The sequence below is a fragment of the Apium graveolens genome, chromosome 8 (assembly GCF_009905375.1).
Source record: "Apium graveolens cultivar Ventura chromosome 8, ASM990537v1, whole genome shotgun sequence".
NCBI classification, from domain to species: Eukaryota; Viridiplantae; Streptophyta; class Magnoliopsida; order Apiales; family Apiaceae; genus Apium; species Apium graveolens.
The window spans coordinates 62,186,247-62,205,047 of record NC_133654.1 but is presented as its reverse complement, the minus strand read 5'-3'; the positions used below and the strand labels follow the sequence as shown (position 1 = coordinate 62,205,047).

The 18,801-nt window shown below is 36.8% G+C and overlaps 1 pseudogene; it reads left to right on the top strand.

Moving 5' to 3' along the window:
• LOC141679634 (cysteine proteinase mucunain-like) overlaps positions 1-18,801 on the top strand; it is a 43,910-nt pseudogene that overhangs the window by 15,522 nt on the left and 9,587 nt on the right.

The following is an 18,801-nucleotide window of genomic DNA, read 5'->3' as shown; positions in this document are numbered from 1 at the left end:
ACTTACGGTGAAGTGAAAATGGAAACAACCAGGGGGATGCGGTTCGCAATTTACCCTAAAAATTAATAAAGCTTTATAAGAATTACTTTGTCGTTATATGGCAACTCATGTCCTTTTCATAATATTTCCAGAAAGATATCAAGCTTGTGACTATTGATGGTTATGAAAACGTTCCTAGAAATGATGAAAAATCATTGCAGAAGGCTGTTGCACACCAACCAGTCAGTGTTGCAATTGACGCTGGAGGCAGGCCTTTCCAACTTATGAGTCGGTAATTAATTTTTAATGTTGCATTTTTTCTTCTTATATTAAAGATCGAGTTCAAAGAAAGAAATTAAAAATAAAAATTACGAGAGGAATGCGGTGAATTTACCTTGTTCTATATAGTTCTATCCAGTACGACATAGAAATGGATGGCACTTGTTTGAAAATTTAATGACATCAATGTGAGACTCTTGTTATCCATCTATTATTGGACAAACTTAGTATTTTAGACTAAGTTGTGAATCATTTTGAGACTCTATATGAGTGAGACACATTCTGTGTTAGTGGTGTGTATTTATTGGAACGTATTCTCCTCTTCGAGGGGATTCCAACGCATATTTACATGCTCAAAATGAGTAAAAGGTGAATGAGAACTGATGTTCCAAAGTTTTACCTTTTAATATGAAAAGTGGTTTTGTACCACATCGAAAGTAGCACAAACCTATTCCTTAGTTTTTCTTATAAATACCATGTACCACATCGAAAACAAAAACAAGTCCTTTCAAGCCTCTCTTTATAAATAGAGTCTTAGGGCATCAGTTTTATTAAGTCAAGGGAATAAGAGTCATCTCTTTCATTCTCGATCTCTTTAGTCTTAAATTTTTCCAATATTCCGGTAATAGTTCTCGGGCTTAGTTCAAGTTCGCTGAGAGTATATTTGATCTACCGATTATACTGGTATCTCGTTTTATCCTGGGAGGCTATCGACTCGCACATACGGTGAGAGGCGAAATAGTTTTAAGGAGACAGTTTCAACTGGACTCGAGGATCTCCATTTGGTTATATCCTTTCTTTCTCTGTTTGATTTCGTTTACTCACGCACACACTTATTTGATTTATATCGCAGATTGTATTCACAATCTTAAAGCTATTTATTTTATACATCTGTGACTGATACATCTGTATCTGCATGTTTCGTTGAGTAACAGATCGATGGAGAACCAAACTGTGAACGATCCGATGAACTTGACGGCTGATCCCAACGCATAGATCACTGGATCTGATGGGGTTCACCAGCAGCCGATTAACCCTAACTCACAGATCGTACGATCTGATGGGGGTCAAACGCCTGTTGGACATGTGCCTTCGGGACATGTGCCTGTGGGACACACTGTCATTGGATAGTTTAGTTTTCCTCTTGGACTGATATCGGCAGGATTCACTCCTCCGATCATACCTGCGGTGCCTACTGGTGTGCATACACCTGTACTACAGACGCACGTACCATCTGTTCCACATGTGGTGCCTGTTGCACCTGTTATGCCAACTGTGTCTGCTGCACATGCTGAAAAACCTGAGAAGTTCAACGGAATGAACTTCAAACGTTGGCAAAAAAAGATGCACTTTTATTTGACCACGCTGCATATGGATCGCTTCCTCAAGGAAGAACCACCGTTGCTCACTGCTGAGAGTAACATGCAGACTGTGTATGCTGTTGATGCTTGGAAGCACTTCGACTACATCTGTCGGAACTATGTGCTAAATTGTTTGTCTGACTCGTTGTATAACGTATACAACGCGAAGCCTGTTAGTGTATACTAAAAATATTTATTTGAAGTATGTACATTTATTTCTGGCCAGTTTATTTGAGAATCATTTGAATGTTTACATGTTGTCTAATATTATATATTGTGAACAATCTAGTATCAAATGGGATACAAAATATTAGATTGTTAAATACGGTTATATAATATAATAAGGTTCACAGCACAGGTGGTGTTGGACAATCCACTGGTATGGCTGTAGTATTATTTAGATTAGTTTATATTGACTAATAAATAATACTAGTATACTTTGTGCATATTGAACAAGATCAAATTTAGAATTGTTCCCTTAATACTGATTAAGAAGGAGAACTAAGATTCTATGTTATTATTAATGCTTAGGTTCTTAATCCGGAAATAGTAATTGACACGTGTATATTATTTACATGCTTTGATTTATATATGAAATAATTCTTTTGAATTATATCATTATATTTTGGGTGATGGAATTATATACATGGTGGATATTATTTATTGAAGGAATCCATGTCCTGATAATATTCGGGTTAATGATGTCCCCTTGAAAGCTCAAAAAGATTTAATTATGTGAAACCCTGCATGTGGAATTTATTCTGGCATAATTAAATAAAGGTTGAGTGGATGATCAAGGAGAAAAGATATTAATTAAATAAATTATCAATAATTTATTTAATTAATGGACATGTGATATTTTAAACATGAGGAATTTAATAAGCAAATAATATTGGAACCAAATTAATTAAATTACGGTATTAGGAAAGGTAGTGCAAATATTAATTCTTTAGTGGATTGAATTAATATTTAATTACATTGGGCTAGGCTCAAGATGTAATTAGAAGGCCCAACCTAATTATCCATGGTCCCTATTGTAGCCTATATATATTATTATTCTCTTCTTGCTTGGAATTGTGTGAAAACATATTGTAGCCACCAAGGAGCAAGAAGAGAGGATAACTTGAGAAGACGGAGGTCACACTTCGCTCAAGGGAATTTGGGAATACAATAGAAGAGCGTGGAATCAACCATTAACAAGGTAATCTTCTTTTCGTAATCTTTATCGTAAAACGTAGTAACACCCCAAGTCCGTGGTTCCCAACAATTGGTATCAAGAGCCTGGTAATGGGTTCTACGTTTTATGATATAATGTCCATGTCGTAATTATATATGCGTGTATATAGTGTTTTGCTTGTATTGGTTTTGATGCAGGTTGTTAATCCACTATTATGGCCATGTATATTTTAATTATGTGTTTGGATCCCACGTGGTTTAATCATGGTTAATTTTTATTTTGGTTTCCACGTGGTTTAATCGTGGTTGTAATTTACACGAGGGTTGATCGTGTTAGAATAGATTTTACAAAATTAGTTTTGTATTAGATCTATTTTTTTGTAATTGTTCCGGGTATTTTGTAATAGTTATGTGCGATCGGAAATCAATTTTGGTAGTTTTTTTTTGTTCCGCTGTGCGATTACATGGGGTTGCTGGGGCTGCTGGGGCTGCCGGGGTGCTGGGGATGCTGGGGCTGCTGGGGTGCTGGGGCTGCTGGGGGCGTTGGGGCGCGCTTGGAGCAGATTTTTTTGAGAGCTGGATTTTTTTTCAAGGGCCATAATAGTGGAAAATTTATTTTAATTTTTTCCATTAAATTTTAATTATTGCTTTAATTTATTGATTATGTGTGTCGTTAATTATGTGTGTAATTCTTTTAAAATTGCATGTTTAACTTAATTAGGACGACATGGACATAAATTTTATTTATTGCTTTAATTAAATGTTATATGTTGCTTAAATTATGTTTGTATTTTGAATGCATGTTTAGACATAATTATAACAACATAGGGCCCCATTTAATTTTAAAATTCCTCAATTTTAATAAAAAAAATCTAAGTGGGAGAGGGAATTAATATGAAATTAAATCCCATGGTCTCCATTATTGGTTGTAGGTAATTTAACATAAAGACGAATATAAATTATATATACGTCACCCATCGTGGCATGTAATTTATGGTGTCTAGAATGTTATAGAAATTACTAGAACAAACTTCTTAAATTAATAAATTTTAAAAGGAATAAATACGGATTTTCTTTATTTCTGATTTGGGGCGATTTTGTCAAAAACAGGTTCATCAAACTTGTAAGGCTGTGGGTTTTAAGCGAGACCGATGTGACTCCTCCACTACCTGGAAATCAAACCATTGATGAATATTGAATTGAAGTATTCTATTCAAGGCAAAATTACGAATATTGGAAGGTATACACGCCACCCATCGTGGCGTACCAAGTTCCATAGATTTCGAATAATTTAAGATTTGATGATGGTATACACTTAGCTATGAAAAATAATATAGTCCACCCCAACGTGGCATATTGTTTAGTAATAGGACCGAAGTAACATTTAAACAAAATTAGGTGGTATACATGTCACACATCGTGGCGTACCAGAAACTTATGGTGTTTAGATGTTAGTGCATTTAATTTTAAATAATTGTTAGAGGAATCAATAGCTCTTAATAATTAATGCACCCTTATTTATGTGATGTTTTTATGCATGATTCTCAGGATAAAATGGGCTTTAATCCACTATTCACCATACTTAAGGATAACAAACTTACCGGACCTAACTATATTGAATGGAAACGAAATTTGGACATTGTGTTGACTGCTGAGGAGTACAAGTTTTGCACTTATGAACCCAAGCATGAACAGCCTGCTGCTGATGCTCCTGAAGATGAGAAAGAGTATTATAAACGGTGGATTAAGGCTGATGAGATGTCGCGATGTTACATTCTGGCAGCAATGTCGGGTGTTTTGCAGCATCAGCATCAGTCTATGGCCACTGCTTCGGATATGCTCTTTAATCTCAAGGAACTTTTTGGAGATCAGAATAGGGCTGCTAGGCAAGTAGCCATGAAGGCTTTAATGAACACTCAGATGGCTGAAGGCACACCTGTAAGGGATCATGTTCTCAAGATGATGTCGCATCTGAATGAGATAGAGATCCTTGGTGCTGAACTTGACGGGGAAACCCAGATTGACATTATCCTTATGAGCTTGTCCAAGAGTTTTGAGCAGTTCCGCTTGAATTACAACATGAACAAGAGGCAGTATAGTCTCGCGGAACTGCTGACAGAACTTCAGGCAGCTGAAGGATTATTTCGGCAGAGTGTTCAAGTGAATGTGGCTGAGAAAGGTTCTTCCTCTAAGCCGAAAGGTATTAAGAAGAAGAAAAAGGCTCAGACACAGAAAGCTGTGAAGGCAGTGGGAGTTCAGGGTGGTGTGAAAAAGCCTAAGGGAAAGTGCTTCAGATGCAAACAGTCAGGTCACTGGAAACAGGATTGTCCTCTTCCTAAGAAGACAAACAATACTAGTATGTCTCTTTCTCTAGTTACAGAAACATTTATAGCGGCTATATCTACGAGCACTTGGTGTGTAGATACAGGAGCCACTGATCATGTTTGTGATTCTATGCAGGGGTTCAAACTATCCAGAATGCTTAGAGATGGTGAGATATACGTGTTCATGGGAGATGCTACGAAAGTAGCAGTAGTTGCAGTAGGAGTTATTCATTTATCTTTTGGTTCTGATAGGATTTTGGTTTTGAACAATTGTCTTTATGTACCTTCTTTTAGAAGGAATTTAATTTCGGTTTCTAAACTTGCTTTGGATGGTTATAATGTTTATTTGGATCGTAATGTTTCTATTATGATGAATAAACGAATTATATGTTCTGGTACATTGCAAGACAATTTGTATATAATTAATCCTAGTCAACCTGCACTGCAACTGCAATTTAGGGAATTGAACAACACATCTTCTAACTCTACTAAAAGAAAGGAACCTTCTAGTTTGAACCAAACATATCTTTGGCACTTGAGATTAGGTCATATTAACTTGAGGAGGATTCAAAGACTGGTAGTAGACGGGCCTTTAAGCTCATTGGCAGTGGAGCCATTTCCGGTTTGTGAATCCTACTTGGAAGGTAAAATGACTAATAGGCCTTTCAAGGCAAAAGGGAATAGAGCCAAACAACTGTTAGAATTGGTTCACTCTGATTTATGTGGACCCATGAATATCCAAGCAAGAGGTGGTTATAAATATTTCGTCACTTTCATTGATGATTATTCTAGATATGGGTACGTTTATTTGTTGCACCGTAAGTCTGAGTGCTTTGATAAGTTCAAAGAGTACAAAGCTAAAACGGAGAAGCGACTTAATAAAAGTATCAAGTCACTACGATCAGATCGTGGTGGCGAATACTTGCTTGGAGAATTTAGGGAATATTTATCAGAAAATGGGATAGAATCCCAGTTAACTGCACCAGGCACACCCCAGCAGAACGGTGTAGCAGAGAGAAGGAACCGGACTCTTTTAGAGAGTGTTAGATCGATGATGAGTTATTCGGATTTACCCAAGTAGTTTTGGGGACATGCCTTAGAGACAGCAGCTTATCTTCTGAACTTAGTACCTTCTAAGTCGGTTCCTAAAACCCCCTTAGAATTGTGGACCGGGGGTAAACCGAGTCTAAGACATATTCGAATATGGGGTTGTCCAGCACATGTGCTGAACAAGAACGCGACTAAGTTAGAATCTCGTACAGAAGTAAGGTTGTTTGTAGGCTACCCCATGGGAATGAAAGGATATTTATTTTATAGTCCGAAGAATCGGGATGTCATTGTTAGCACCAATGCAAGATTCTTAGAGGAGGAATATATAATGAATCACAAACCCATGAGTATTGTCATTTTAGAGGAACTAGTGGGAGGGACAAATAATACCCATGAAGCTGTAGTACAAGTAGAACAACCACAACATAATGTACAACCTATCACTAATACCGCACCAGTGCCTCGTCGTAGTGGGAGGGTTGTTCAACAGCCTGATAGATTCATGTTTTTGGGAGAGACTGAAGACTTGGTCTCTGGTGAACATGATGATGATCCCCGTACATACGAAGAGGCAGTACAAGACAAAGATGCAGATCTTTGGCAAAAGGCGATGGAATCTGAGATAGAATCAATGTATTCTAATCAGGTCTGGGAGCTCGTGGAACCACCCAAAGGTATAAAACCTATTGGATGTAAGTGGATCTACAAGAAAAAGAGGGGATTAGATAAAAAGGTGAAAGCCTGGAAAGCAAGACTTGTTGCGAAAGGGTATACTCAGAAAGAAGGTATCGATTATGAGGAAACCTTTTCACCGGTAGTCATGCTTAAGTCAATCCGTATTCTTTTATCTATAGCAGCTCATCTCGATTATGAGATTTGGCAAATGGATGTCAAGACAGCTTTTCTTAATGGAAGTCTTGAAGAAACCATCTATATGCAGCAACCAAAAGGATTCATTAAGGAAGGCCAAGAGCATCTAGTATGTAAGCTTAAGAGGTCTATTTATGGACTTAAACAAGCTTCTAGAGACTGGAATATTTGTTTTGATCAGGCAATCCAGTCATATGGATTTGATCAAAGTCCAAGCGAATCGTGCGTGTATAAGAGAAGTGAAGGTAATGCAGTGGTTTTTCTAGTACTATATGTAGATGACATTTTACTCATTGGAAACAATGTTGAGATGTTGTCATCAGTAAAGGCATGGTTGTTCAAACAATTTGACATGAAGGACTTAGGTGAAGCGGCATACATCCTTGGGATCAAAGTTATAAGGGATCGCAAGAAAAGGATGTTGGCTTTATCTCAAGAGCCCTACATTGATGAAGTATTAGCTCGTTTTAACATGCAGAACTCCAAGAAAGGTTTTCTACCTTTTAAGCATGGAGTTGCTCTATCTAAGAAGCAGTGTCCTTCGACACCTAAGGATATAGAGAGCATGAAAGCAGTTCCTTATCCTTCAGCATGTGGAAGCTTAATGTATGATATGATATGTACGAGGCCTGACATCTGCTTTGCTGTAGGCATGGTTAGTAGATATCAGTCAAACCCAGGTCAGGAACATTGGAGTGCAGTAAAAACTATACTCAAGTACCTGAGAAGGACTAAGGAGTATATGTTAATTTACAAGACCTCAGATCTATTTCCTTTGGGATATACTGATTCAGATTTCCAATCAGATAGGGATAAGAGGAAACCAACCTCGGGATATGTTTTTACTTTGGGAGGTGGAGCCGTTATATGGAGGAGTGTAAAGCAGAAATGCATTGCAGACCCCACCATGGAGGCCGAGTACGTGGCGGCCTCTTAGGCTGCCAAGGAGGCTGTATGATTGGACACATAGATTTTTATGTAATAGTGGATTAAATAAACACTGATATACACATAGAATATTTTGAGTATAAGTGGGAGATTGTTAGTGTATACTGAAAATATTTATTTGAAGTATGTACATTTATTTATGGCCAGTTTATTTGAGAATCATTTGAATGTTTACATGTTGTCTAATATTATATATTATGAACAATCTAGTATTAAATGGGATACAGAATATTAGATTGTTAAATACGGTTATATAATATAATAAGGTTCACAGCACAGGTGGTGTTGGACAATCCACTGGTATGGCTGTAGTATTATTTAGATTAGTTTATATTGACTAATAAATAATACTAGTATACTTTGTGTATATTGAACAGGATCAAATTTAGAATTGTTCCCTTAATACTGATTAAGAAGGAGAACTAAGATTCTATGTTATTATTAATGCTTAGGTTCTTAATCCAGAAATAGTAATTGACACGTGTATATTATTTACATGCTTTGATTTATATATGAAATAATTCTTTTAAATTATATCATTATATTTTGGGTGATGGAATTATATACATGGTGGATATTATTTATTGAAGGAATCCATGTCCTGATAATATTCGGGTTAATGATGTCCCCTTGAAAGCTCAAAAAGGTTTAATTATGTGAAACCCTGCAGGTGGAATTTATTCTGGCATAATTAAATAAAGGTTGAGTGGATGATCAAGGATAAAAGATATTAATTAAATAAATTATCAGTAATTTATTTAATTAATGGACATATGATATTTTAAACATGAGGAATTTAATAAGCAAATAATATTGGAACCGAATTAATTAAATTACGGTATTAGGAAAGGTAGTGCAAATATTAATTCTTTAGTGGATTGAATTAATATTTAATTACATTGGGCTAGGCTCAAGATGTAATTAGAAGGCCCAACCTAATTATCCATGGTCCCTATTGTAGCCTATATATATATTCTTATTCTCTTCTTGCTTGGAATTGTGTGAAAACATATTGTAGCCACCAAGGAGCAAGAAGAGAGGATAACTTGAGAAGACGGAGGCCACACTTCGCTCAAGGGAATTTGGGAATACAATAGAAGAGCGTGGAATCAACCATTAACAAGGTAATCTTCTTTTTGTAATCTTTATCGTAAAACGTAGTAACAACCCTAGTCCGTGGTTCCCAACAAAGCCAACAACTAAGGTCTTATGGGAATCACTTGACCATAAGTATAAAACTGAGGACGCTGGGGCAAAGAAGTGGATTGTTGGCCGCTTTCTTGATTATAAGATAGTAGACTCTAAGACTGTGGTCAGTCAGGTACAGGAATTGCAGGTGATCATTCATGGCATTCATGCTGAGGGAATGGTCATAAGTGAGTCTTTCCAAGTCGCTGCTGTTATTAAAAAGCTTCCACCTAGATGGAAAGATTTCAAGAACTACCTTAAGCACAAGCGAAAGGAGATATCTATGGAGGATCTTATTGTTAGACTTCGTATTGAAGAAGACAACAGAGGGTCCGAGAAGAAAGTTAACGTTGCCACTAAGAAGGCAAACATGGTGGAGCATGCTCAAAGCTCCAAGCCCAAGAAGACTAATTCTGGTAAAGGGGCAAAGCTGGCACCCAAGAGAGGGATTTCGAAGTCGAAATTTCAAGAGAAGTGCTACAACTGTGATAAAGTTAGTCATAGGTCTTCTGACTGCAAGAAGCCCAAGAAGCCCAATAAGAAGAAAGAAGCAAACATGGTAGAGAATATCTCCAAGGAGATGGGTGACATAGACCTCTGTGCTACGGTCTATGAAGTGAACCTGGTCGGTTCTAATCCGCGGGAATGGTGGATTGATACTGGTGCTACTAGGCATGTTTGCTCAGACAAGGCGGTTTTCTCTAGCCTCAAAGCTTCTGATGTTGGTGAGAAGCTCTACATGGGGAATTCAGCAACTTCTACCATTGAGGGTGAAGGCACGGTGATCCTGAAGATGACCACTGGGAAGAATCTAACTTTGAAGAATGTACTTTATGTGCCTGATATTCGCAAGAACCTTGTGCCTGGTTCTCTGTTGAATAAGCATGGCTTTCGCATTGTAATAGAGTTAGATAAAGTTATTTTGTCTAAGAGTGGTATGTTTGTAGGAAAGGGTTATTTAACTGATGGGTTTTTAAGCTCAATGTAATGTCCATTAAGGACGATAATGAAATGAAGAATTCTTCTTCTTACTTGCTTGAGTCTCCTAATTTATGGCATGATAGATTAGGACATGTAAATTATGACACTTTACGACGTTTAAGTGCAAAAGAATACATACCAAAACTTACGATTGATTCAAAACATAAGTGTGAGACTTGTGTTGAGGCAAAATTAACGAGATCATCATTTAAACGTGTGGAAAGGAACACCAAAGTGCTAGACCTAATACATAGCGACATATGTGATTTAAAATTTGCTCCAACAAGAGGAGGAAACAAGTATTTTATTACATTCATTGATGACTGTACAAAATACTGCTATGTATATTTGTTGAAAAGCAAAGACGAAGCTATAGATAATATTAGGTCACACACACTGTAGAGGGGGTGAATACAGTGTAAAATACAATCAAATCGAACTTTAATATCTTAAGTAACAGAAAACAAACTTTATTGAAACAATAAACTCTGTTACAGTATGGAACTGTTACCTCTCAGTGATGAACAAATATCACGAGAGCTGCTAGGGTTACAATGAATAATCTTCTCGAATATGATAACACTTATAGTGTAAACCCTATGTCTGTGTTTATATATTACACAGTTACAAGATAATCGCTAATTGATATGGAATATAATTCTGCTTCCTAAAATATATCAATCAGATATCTTTTCTTCCAAGTATTCCATTCTTCACAGAATTCCTTCTTCATGCATATCTCTTCTTATGTTTATCTCGATCTTTTTTCCTTTAATCAGCTATTGTCCTTATCTGATCGTCCTTCAGCACTTAAGTTCTGATATCCGACTTCTGATGATTATCTCCTGATAATATAAGTACTGATATCCTTAAGTCCTGACTTCCAGTATAAGTACCGATTCCCAGTTAAGTACTGATTTGTCCTGTTAAGTAAGATCTGAAAACTAAACATAAATCATATTAGCCATGACATTATCAAATATATCTAACAATCTCCCCCAACTTGTAAATTAGCATAATATACAAGTTTAACAGATATTTGATGATGTCAAAAATATTAAGTACAAATGCATGAGAATTAGACTAGATAACTACAACTTAAAGTCCTTAAAGCTTTACCAATATTTACTTCTGATAACAGCTTCAGCCTGTACAAATATCAGAATTTAAGCAGTTGTAGATCTTTGACTTGGCTTCATCTTCTGATCTCTGTGATGTCAGGAGTTGTTCTGAGATAGTTCTTCAACAAACATCTCTCAGCATATCTCAGTTCATCAATCATCCTCCTTTTAGCATCTTTAAGCTCTGCAGTATCTTCACCAATTTGAAAGATTGCAGCCCTGAGATCATTAATCTTTGCTTTTCTTATATCCTGATCCAGTCTCATCAAATAAGCTTTATCAGACTCAAGATTGAATTCCACAGCCCTGTACCCTAGAAAGGTAGTTAAAATTTGAGCAGTGTTGGGCTTCATTTCAACTATATCACCCTTGTGATCTCTGTACTTTGGAACATATGTGCTGTCAGACTTAACAGAATAAAGCCTTTTCTGTCTCTGAATCTGATCCTTCAAATAGTTTGCAGCAGTTCCTATCAATCTGTCATCCACTTGAAGTAAGAATAGTACATGCTCCAATTCTTCAAAATACTTCAATGGAATGGCATTTTGCCTTATATGATAAACACTACCATCTGTCATGAAGTACAACAAGATGTGTTCTTTCAAGCAGGTATGGTAAACCATTGGTACAGATTCCAGTTGATTCAATCTCTCAGGAGTTGCTCCAATACCTGGTTCACTCAAGGAAGTTGGATCATTAGTAGTGTTCTGTATTCTTCTTTCATCAGCACTTCCCAATCCAGTTTTATCTCTTGCTTCCTTTCCAGTAACTACTCTAGCTTCAAAACTACTTGCAGTAGTCTTCAAAGGTTGTGTATGTTTTGCTTTAGTGAATCCTGGTAGGAGTGTCTTTGGTCTAACTTCTGATATCAAGTTAACTTGAGCTGTGTCAGAGGTTACTTGCTTCTTTGAAATATCAGAACTTACTTTATCTTGACTCTGAACAACTTGAGCCATGTCAGAGGTTGTTTTAAGAACCTTTCTTGAAGTCAGAGCAAGATCATCCTTTTCATCAGTAATTTCTTCATCCTCAGGAGGCACATAAACCTTGATAGGTTCACCAACCTTTTCTTTACCCTTGGATCTTGGATCTATCTACGGTTGTGATTTAGCCAATGTTGCTTCAGTATGTGTCCTTTCTTTGATCACAATGTCTTTGAGTTTTGGAAGTGGTTTTTTACCAGAAGCTTCAGATTTAGATGTGACTTTCTCTGATTTAAGTCTGGCTTCTTCTTCCATTAAACTCTCCAAGTCCATTCCTGGATTTTCCTGAAGAAATAACTGTCTTGACATTTCTTCATCAAGATCTAAAAGTTCATCAGAACTTATTCTTTTACCAGTAGCAGAACTAATTCTCTTCCCAGTATCAGAACTTGTCCTGTGACTTGTGATTTCAGCTTTTCTTGATGTGAATCCTCTACCTTGACTACGACCTCTACCCGTTCCAGAGTTTCCTTGATCATCATTTTCATCATCCTTCCCTTTCAGTGTCTTGTCAGTCTTGTATTTGGACTTAATTACTTTCTCCCCCTTTTTTGGCATCAGCAGGTAGTAGAAGAGAGACAAGCAATTCCACTGAGGCTTGGATTTCATTAAGTTGTGATTGCTGAGAAGCTTGATTTTTCAGAATATCATCAATCTGAGTTTGTTGATTATATTGAGTCTTCTCAATATAAGCAATCCTGTCAAAGGTAGGTTGGAAGAACTTTTTCTTATCAATCTTGTGAACTTGTTCTTGCTTCATTAGTTCTTCCCTTAAGAGATGTAACTCTGCATGAGTATTTGAATGAAGACCTTGTAAATGTTTAGTACTCAATATAGTGACTCTAAGCTGTGTTTTGAAATCATCAGTATTTAACATCTCATCAGCTTTTGTCAATTGCTCAGCCAGATTCTGTGTAGTTGGAACACAGGTGACTGAGTTCCATTCCTTAGTCCACTCCTGTCCTGCAGGAGTTTCACTCCAAGATACTGGTGCTTCTCTGGTAACAAACTTCTTAACAAGTTCAGACTTAAGAATAGTTTGTTGAGGAGCATGTCCTGAAGGACCTGCTGCATCAGCATCTGTATTTGGAGCAACATCACCAGTATCTCCAGCATTTGCAGTATCAGAACTTACAGAATCAGTATCTTTTAATAAAACAACAGTGTGAGTAGCAATGGAGGCTTCAGCATCCTCTAATTACTGATCTGGTTCTAAATTCTGATCAACAGCCATATCCTGATGCTCACCTAAATTCTGATCATCAGCATCTAGATGCAGAGAAGGTGTAGTAAATAACTCTGGAGTTTGAACAGCATCAGTAACAGGTGTTGTGGATGGATTATATGCTGTTGGAGCTTCTAATAGAATTACTTCAGACATAACCAAGTTGTGAACATCAATATCAGCACTTGTGCCTGGATCAACAGGAGATACAGATGGTGTGTTGGCCTTTTCAGAAACAGCTTCCTGAGATGGAGTTGATGGAGAAGAAGTGACTTTAGCAAATTCCTTTTCTTGTGAGATCAGAGATTCCTGATCCCCTTCCTTAGCTGCTTCCTCTTCATCATCTGAAACTGGCCTATTTGCCCTCTGTTTCTTGTATCTCTTTGTAGATTTGGATTCCTTGGGAGTTTCAAGAACTGTCATTCTTCTAAGCCTCTTGAGAAGCCTAGATCCCCCAATTCCAGAATCCTTCTGAGAAGTCTCTTTCTCAGCTTCATTAACAACAGGTTCTGAAGAAGGAACTTGTTCCTCAGTATCAGATTCATCTCTAAAAGCAATCCTCCTTCTCTTTTGAGGTGTTGGAGGAACAGTCTTTGTCCTCTTAGGTTTGGAAGAGGAAGGCTTCACAGTAGGTGCTGAGGATGAGGGTTGAACAGTCTGTGAAGTGGAGAGATAGGATTTGATATATTGCCTGAGGGTTGGTTGAGTAGAATGAGTGGTAGGTGCTGATGGTTGTTGTGGTGTTTGGGTGGTTGTTGTTGGTTGGACATCAGAATAAAAAGAGCTATAAGTATCAGGATCAGCATTTACTAAGATCTGTTTTACAGACTGAGGAATCTGTAAAGGTCTAACCACTGATTTCTTAGTGTCAGCATTTATCAGGTCATTAAAGTAACGTTTTGCAACCTTAAAAGGTGGAGTTGAGGAACTGACTAATTGAGGTTCATCAGTACAAAAAGTATATATAAGTTGACAGAATCTAGCAAAGTAAACAACATTCCTATCCTCTGTCATCCTATCCCCAATAAAATCAATTATAGCAGTTGCAAAATCAAAATGAGTTTGGTTTATAATAGCATACCCGATGTGCTGACTCATTATAGGAAGAGCATCAAAATTTGAACACTTGTTCCCAAAAGCTTTAGTGATGCAGTCGAAGAAGAAGCTCCATTCTCTTCTGATATGAGCCCGTTTCAACTGCCCAAGCTTTGCCAAACTCTGTTCATATCCCAAACTGGCCATTAAAACCTGAAGAGCTGATTCCTCTGGAATTGAAAAAGTATATCCTTCTGGGAGATGAAGAGCCCTGTGTATTGTACCAGGAGTGACTGCATATGAAGAATCACCCACTTCGAAAACAATACTGGGAGTGCCATGTGTACCACCATTATCAAAGTGCCCAGTCCGCCAAAACATCAGAACTTGTTGGCTCGAAAAGACTGAAGGCTGAGTCAATGCATACCCAATCTCACTGTGTGCAAGAAGATCTTGCACAAAATGCAATTCAGATGGAGCTTTAGCATGATCAAGAATTGCAGCATAGTTGTTTGGAACAAATTTAGCTCCATCAATGATTAAATCCTTAGGTGCATTGTGAAAAATTTAGATTTAAGAGTGCCTGTTAGGTGTTTGATAAAATGTCTGTATGAAAAACCAACATTAGAAGAAGAAGGAGAGTAAAAACAAGTAGAGAGAAAAAGTATGAAGGGAAATAAAAGATTAAAAAATTCTCTCTCTTTCTTACTTATACTCTGAAAAAAAAATGTTACCGTTGGACACCTGTTAGACATGCAGTAATAACGGATAGTTACTGGGCTCGAGAAAACAGTAATCATTACTTACCCACTTGCCGTTTTTTCAAGGAAAAACCGTTCCACTTATCCAGATATTCCATTAATCAAGGTGAAACAATTTTAATTCAAAATTGAAACCGTTCCCACTTATTTAATTATTTTTCACTGCAACATTAATATTCTGAAAATAAATCAAGTGAAAATGACCAAGATAAATCAGATGAGTACTGATAAAGTAAAATCAGAACTTAAATTAAAACAGAATTTATATGGTCATCAGAATATGAATATTTATCAGGATTTATCAATACATTACAAAATAACTTAGAGACAAAATCTTGAAACAAAAACAAATTTCATTAATATATCAAGTGAATACATTCATGAAATTGAAATTACATCAGTACTTGTACAAGATTTCCCTAAGCTGCTAAACCTAACGTCAACAGCCTTTGTCCTAGCTCAAGAAGCAGGGCAAGGCTGATGATGAAGAAAAACAGGAAGAAGAAAATAAATCATTTCTTCTTCCTACTCTCGACAAACAGAATGGCGAGTCGAATGATTCGCTCTTGCTGGTGGAGAGCTTCCAGCCTTTCCTCCTCCAATCGCTCCAGATGGCGATGGTAATCCATATAGAAGAACAAGAGGTGGGTGAGTACCTCCTGTGGGACAGAGTCCCATATCTCATCAGGAATGGCAGTGACGTGCCATTCCTGCTGCCAGTCGGCACAGCTTAGCTCCATATTGAAGGTTTCGTAGTTCAAAAACATGTTGTATCTGATCATGGTGTTTTTGAAAGAAAAAGTATGAAGGTAAGGTGAGTTTGTGAGAAAAGATTTGATGGGAAGGCTGATGTGAAGTGGTTGCTTATATAGGCAGGAGAATGCCAGGAGACGCAAAGAAATTTAATGTTGACAGGTAGAATTAATTCTACCTCGTCTCTCTAGACTTGGAAAAAGAAAAGCATTCATTGGAAAGAGAAAACATGGTTTAATGCGCACAAGAAGCAAGTAAAAATTGACTGTTCAAGTACGAGTACCATTAACCCTAACCATAGCGACTATTAATCTTCCACTTCAACATATTCTAGTTTGAACCGAGACTGTTATCAAATTTTATCCACAAATAAGTCAAGTAAAGAATTAGACTGTAATATCAGAACTTAGACTTATATCAGAACTTAACAGTCATCAGAACATAATTTCTTAACTCAAAAAAGGAATGCCTATCTTAGTAAGTCATCATACAAGTTCTGAGTTATATTCTTCAGAACTTAATCATTAGAACATGTAACCAGAACTTGTCCTCAGAATTTGTGCAATGTGACACAATGACTATTTATCTAAAACAACATAGATCACCACAGTAATTTTCATCATTCATATGGAGTGATTAGTGTGTGCATTAAGCTAAATGTCAGACAAAGAGTAAAGTCTAATTTACTTCAGTACATCTTAGAAATAAGGCATAACTAAAACTTTGCTAAAGAGCTGTCATTATTCTGAAACCTAATGTTGAATAAGTTCATGTTTGAGTCCACCTCAACTATTTTGTGCTAATTTTATGCATCTTTTTAAATTCCATTTCACAGTGGCTTCTCAGTGTAAGTGAGTCACGACCGCTTATCAGAATTTATGCTATTATCAGAGTATTTCTCAAGTAATCATAGAGTGTGAAAAGTCACCAAGAAAATATTTTGCTTTTCTAATGCATATTTACTTAATACCAGCAATGCACTTGGGTCGTCCCTTCCATATTTTTACTCTAGATCTCAAAGGAGTACCTGATTTTATTCTTTGATCCTTTTGCTTTTTCTTTTGATAAGTTAGGTTTATCAGCACTTAGTGCATTCAGCAGATTTACTAGTATCAGAACTTAACAGATGAGTAGCATTATTTTAATTTCTGACTTAGTAATAAGATAGACAAAGTAAACTCAACTAAGCTCAATTATCAGAATTTGCTTGTGTCAATAGATTTCCATAGAAATAATTACTTCTTACATGGGATCCTTTGTTTATTGAAGACTACTAGATCAACATCTAGCACAGTTATCCTCATAGGATTGAATAGTTACTTAAATAGACATATCACTTATCAGAGTTTAGAAACATATATCAGACAACAGTCAGTACTTAAACACATTTGACAATTAAGCACAGAATACACAAAGAGATTAAATTCTGTAAATACTGATCATAAAGTCTGATATAACAGAACAAAACTAAGCAGATTTAGAGAAAGAACCTGAAACCATTCCAAGTTCATTTACCAATCTTGTAAAAGTGGCTTCACACAATGGTTTTGTGAAGATATCTTCTAGTTGTTGATCTGTTGGAACAAAGTGCAATTCCACTGTACCTTCATCCACATGTTCCCTTATGAAGTGGTACCTGATGCTGATGTGCTTTGTCATAGAGTGTTGAACTGGATTACCTGTCATAGCAATAGCACTTTGATTATCACAGCAAATAGGGATTTTGAAATATGTTAACCCATAATCCAGTAACTGATTCTTCATCCAAAGAATCTGTGCACAACAGCTTCCTGCAGCAATATACTCTGCTTCTGCAGTTGATGTGGAAATTGACTTTTGTTTTTTGCTGAACCAAGAAACCAATCTGCCTTCAAGAAATTGGCAGCTTCCACTTGTGCTTTTCCTGTCAATTTTGCAACCTGCAAAATCTGCGTCTGAGTAACCTATTAGTTTAAAATCTGATTCTCTAGGATACCACAATCCCAGATCAGCTGTTCCTTTAAGATACTTGAAAATTCTTTTCACAGCTGTTAAGTGAGGTTCTCTTGGATCTGCTTAAAATCTTGCACAAAGACAGGTAGCATACATGATATCAGGTCTACTAGCAGTTAGATAGAGTAGAGAGCCAATCATACCTCTTTAATCAGTAACATCTACTGATTTACCAGTATCCTTATCCAGTTTTGTTGCAGTGGCCATGGGAGTGGATGCACTTGAACAATCTTGCATTCCAAATTTCTTCAGCAAGTTTCTGGCGTACTTAGTTTGACAAATAAAAGTGCCTTCTTCATTTTGCTTGACTTGAAGGCCCAGAAAATAGCTAAGTTCCCCCATCATACTCATCTGACACCTTGACTGCATCAGTTTGGCAAACTTCTTGCAAAGTCTGTCATTTGTAGACCCAAAGATGATATCATCAACATAAATCTGGACCAGAAGTAAGTCTTTTCCATGGTTGAGGTAGAACAGTGTTTTGTCTATTGTTCCTCTGTTGAATCCACTTTCCAGAAGAAATTGAGCTAAAGTCTCAGACCATGCTCTAGGAGCTTGCTTAAGTCCATAAAGTGCTTTATCAAGCTTGTAGACATAATCTGGATGTTTGGAATCTACAAAGCCTGGAGGTTGTTCAACATATACTTCCTCCTCTAATTCTCCATTGAGAAAAGCACTTTTCACATCCATTTGAAAGACAGTAAACTTTTTGTGAGCAGCATAAGCCAAAAATATCCTTATAGCTTCTAACCTAGCAACTGGTGCAAATGTTTCA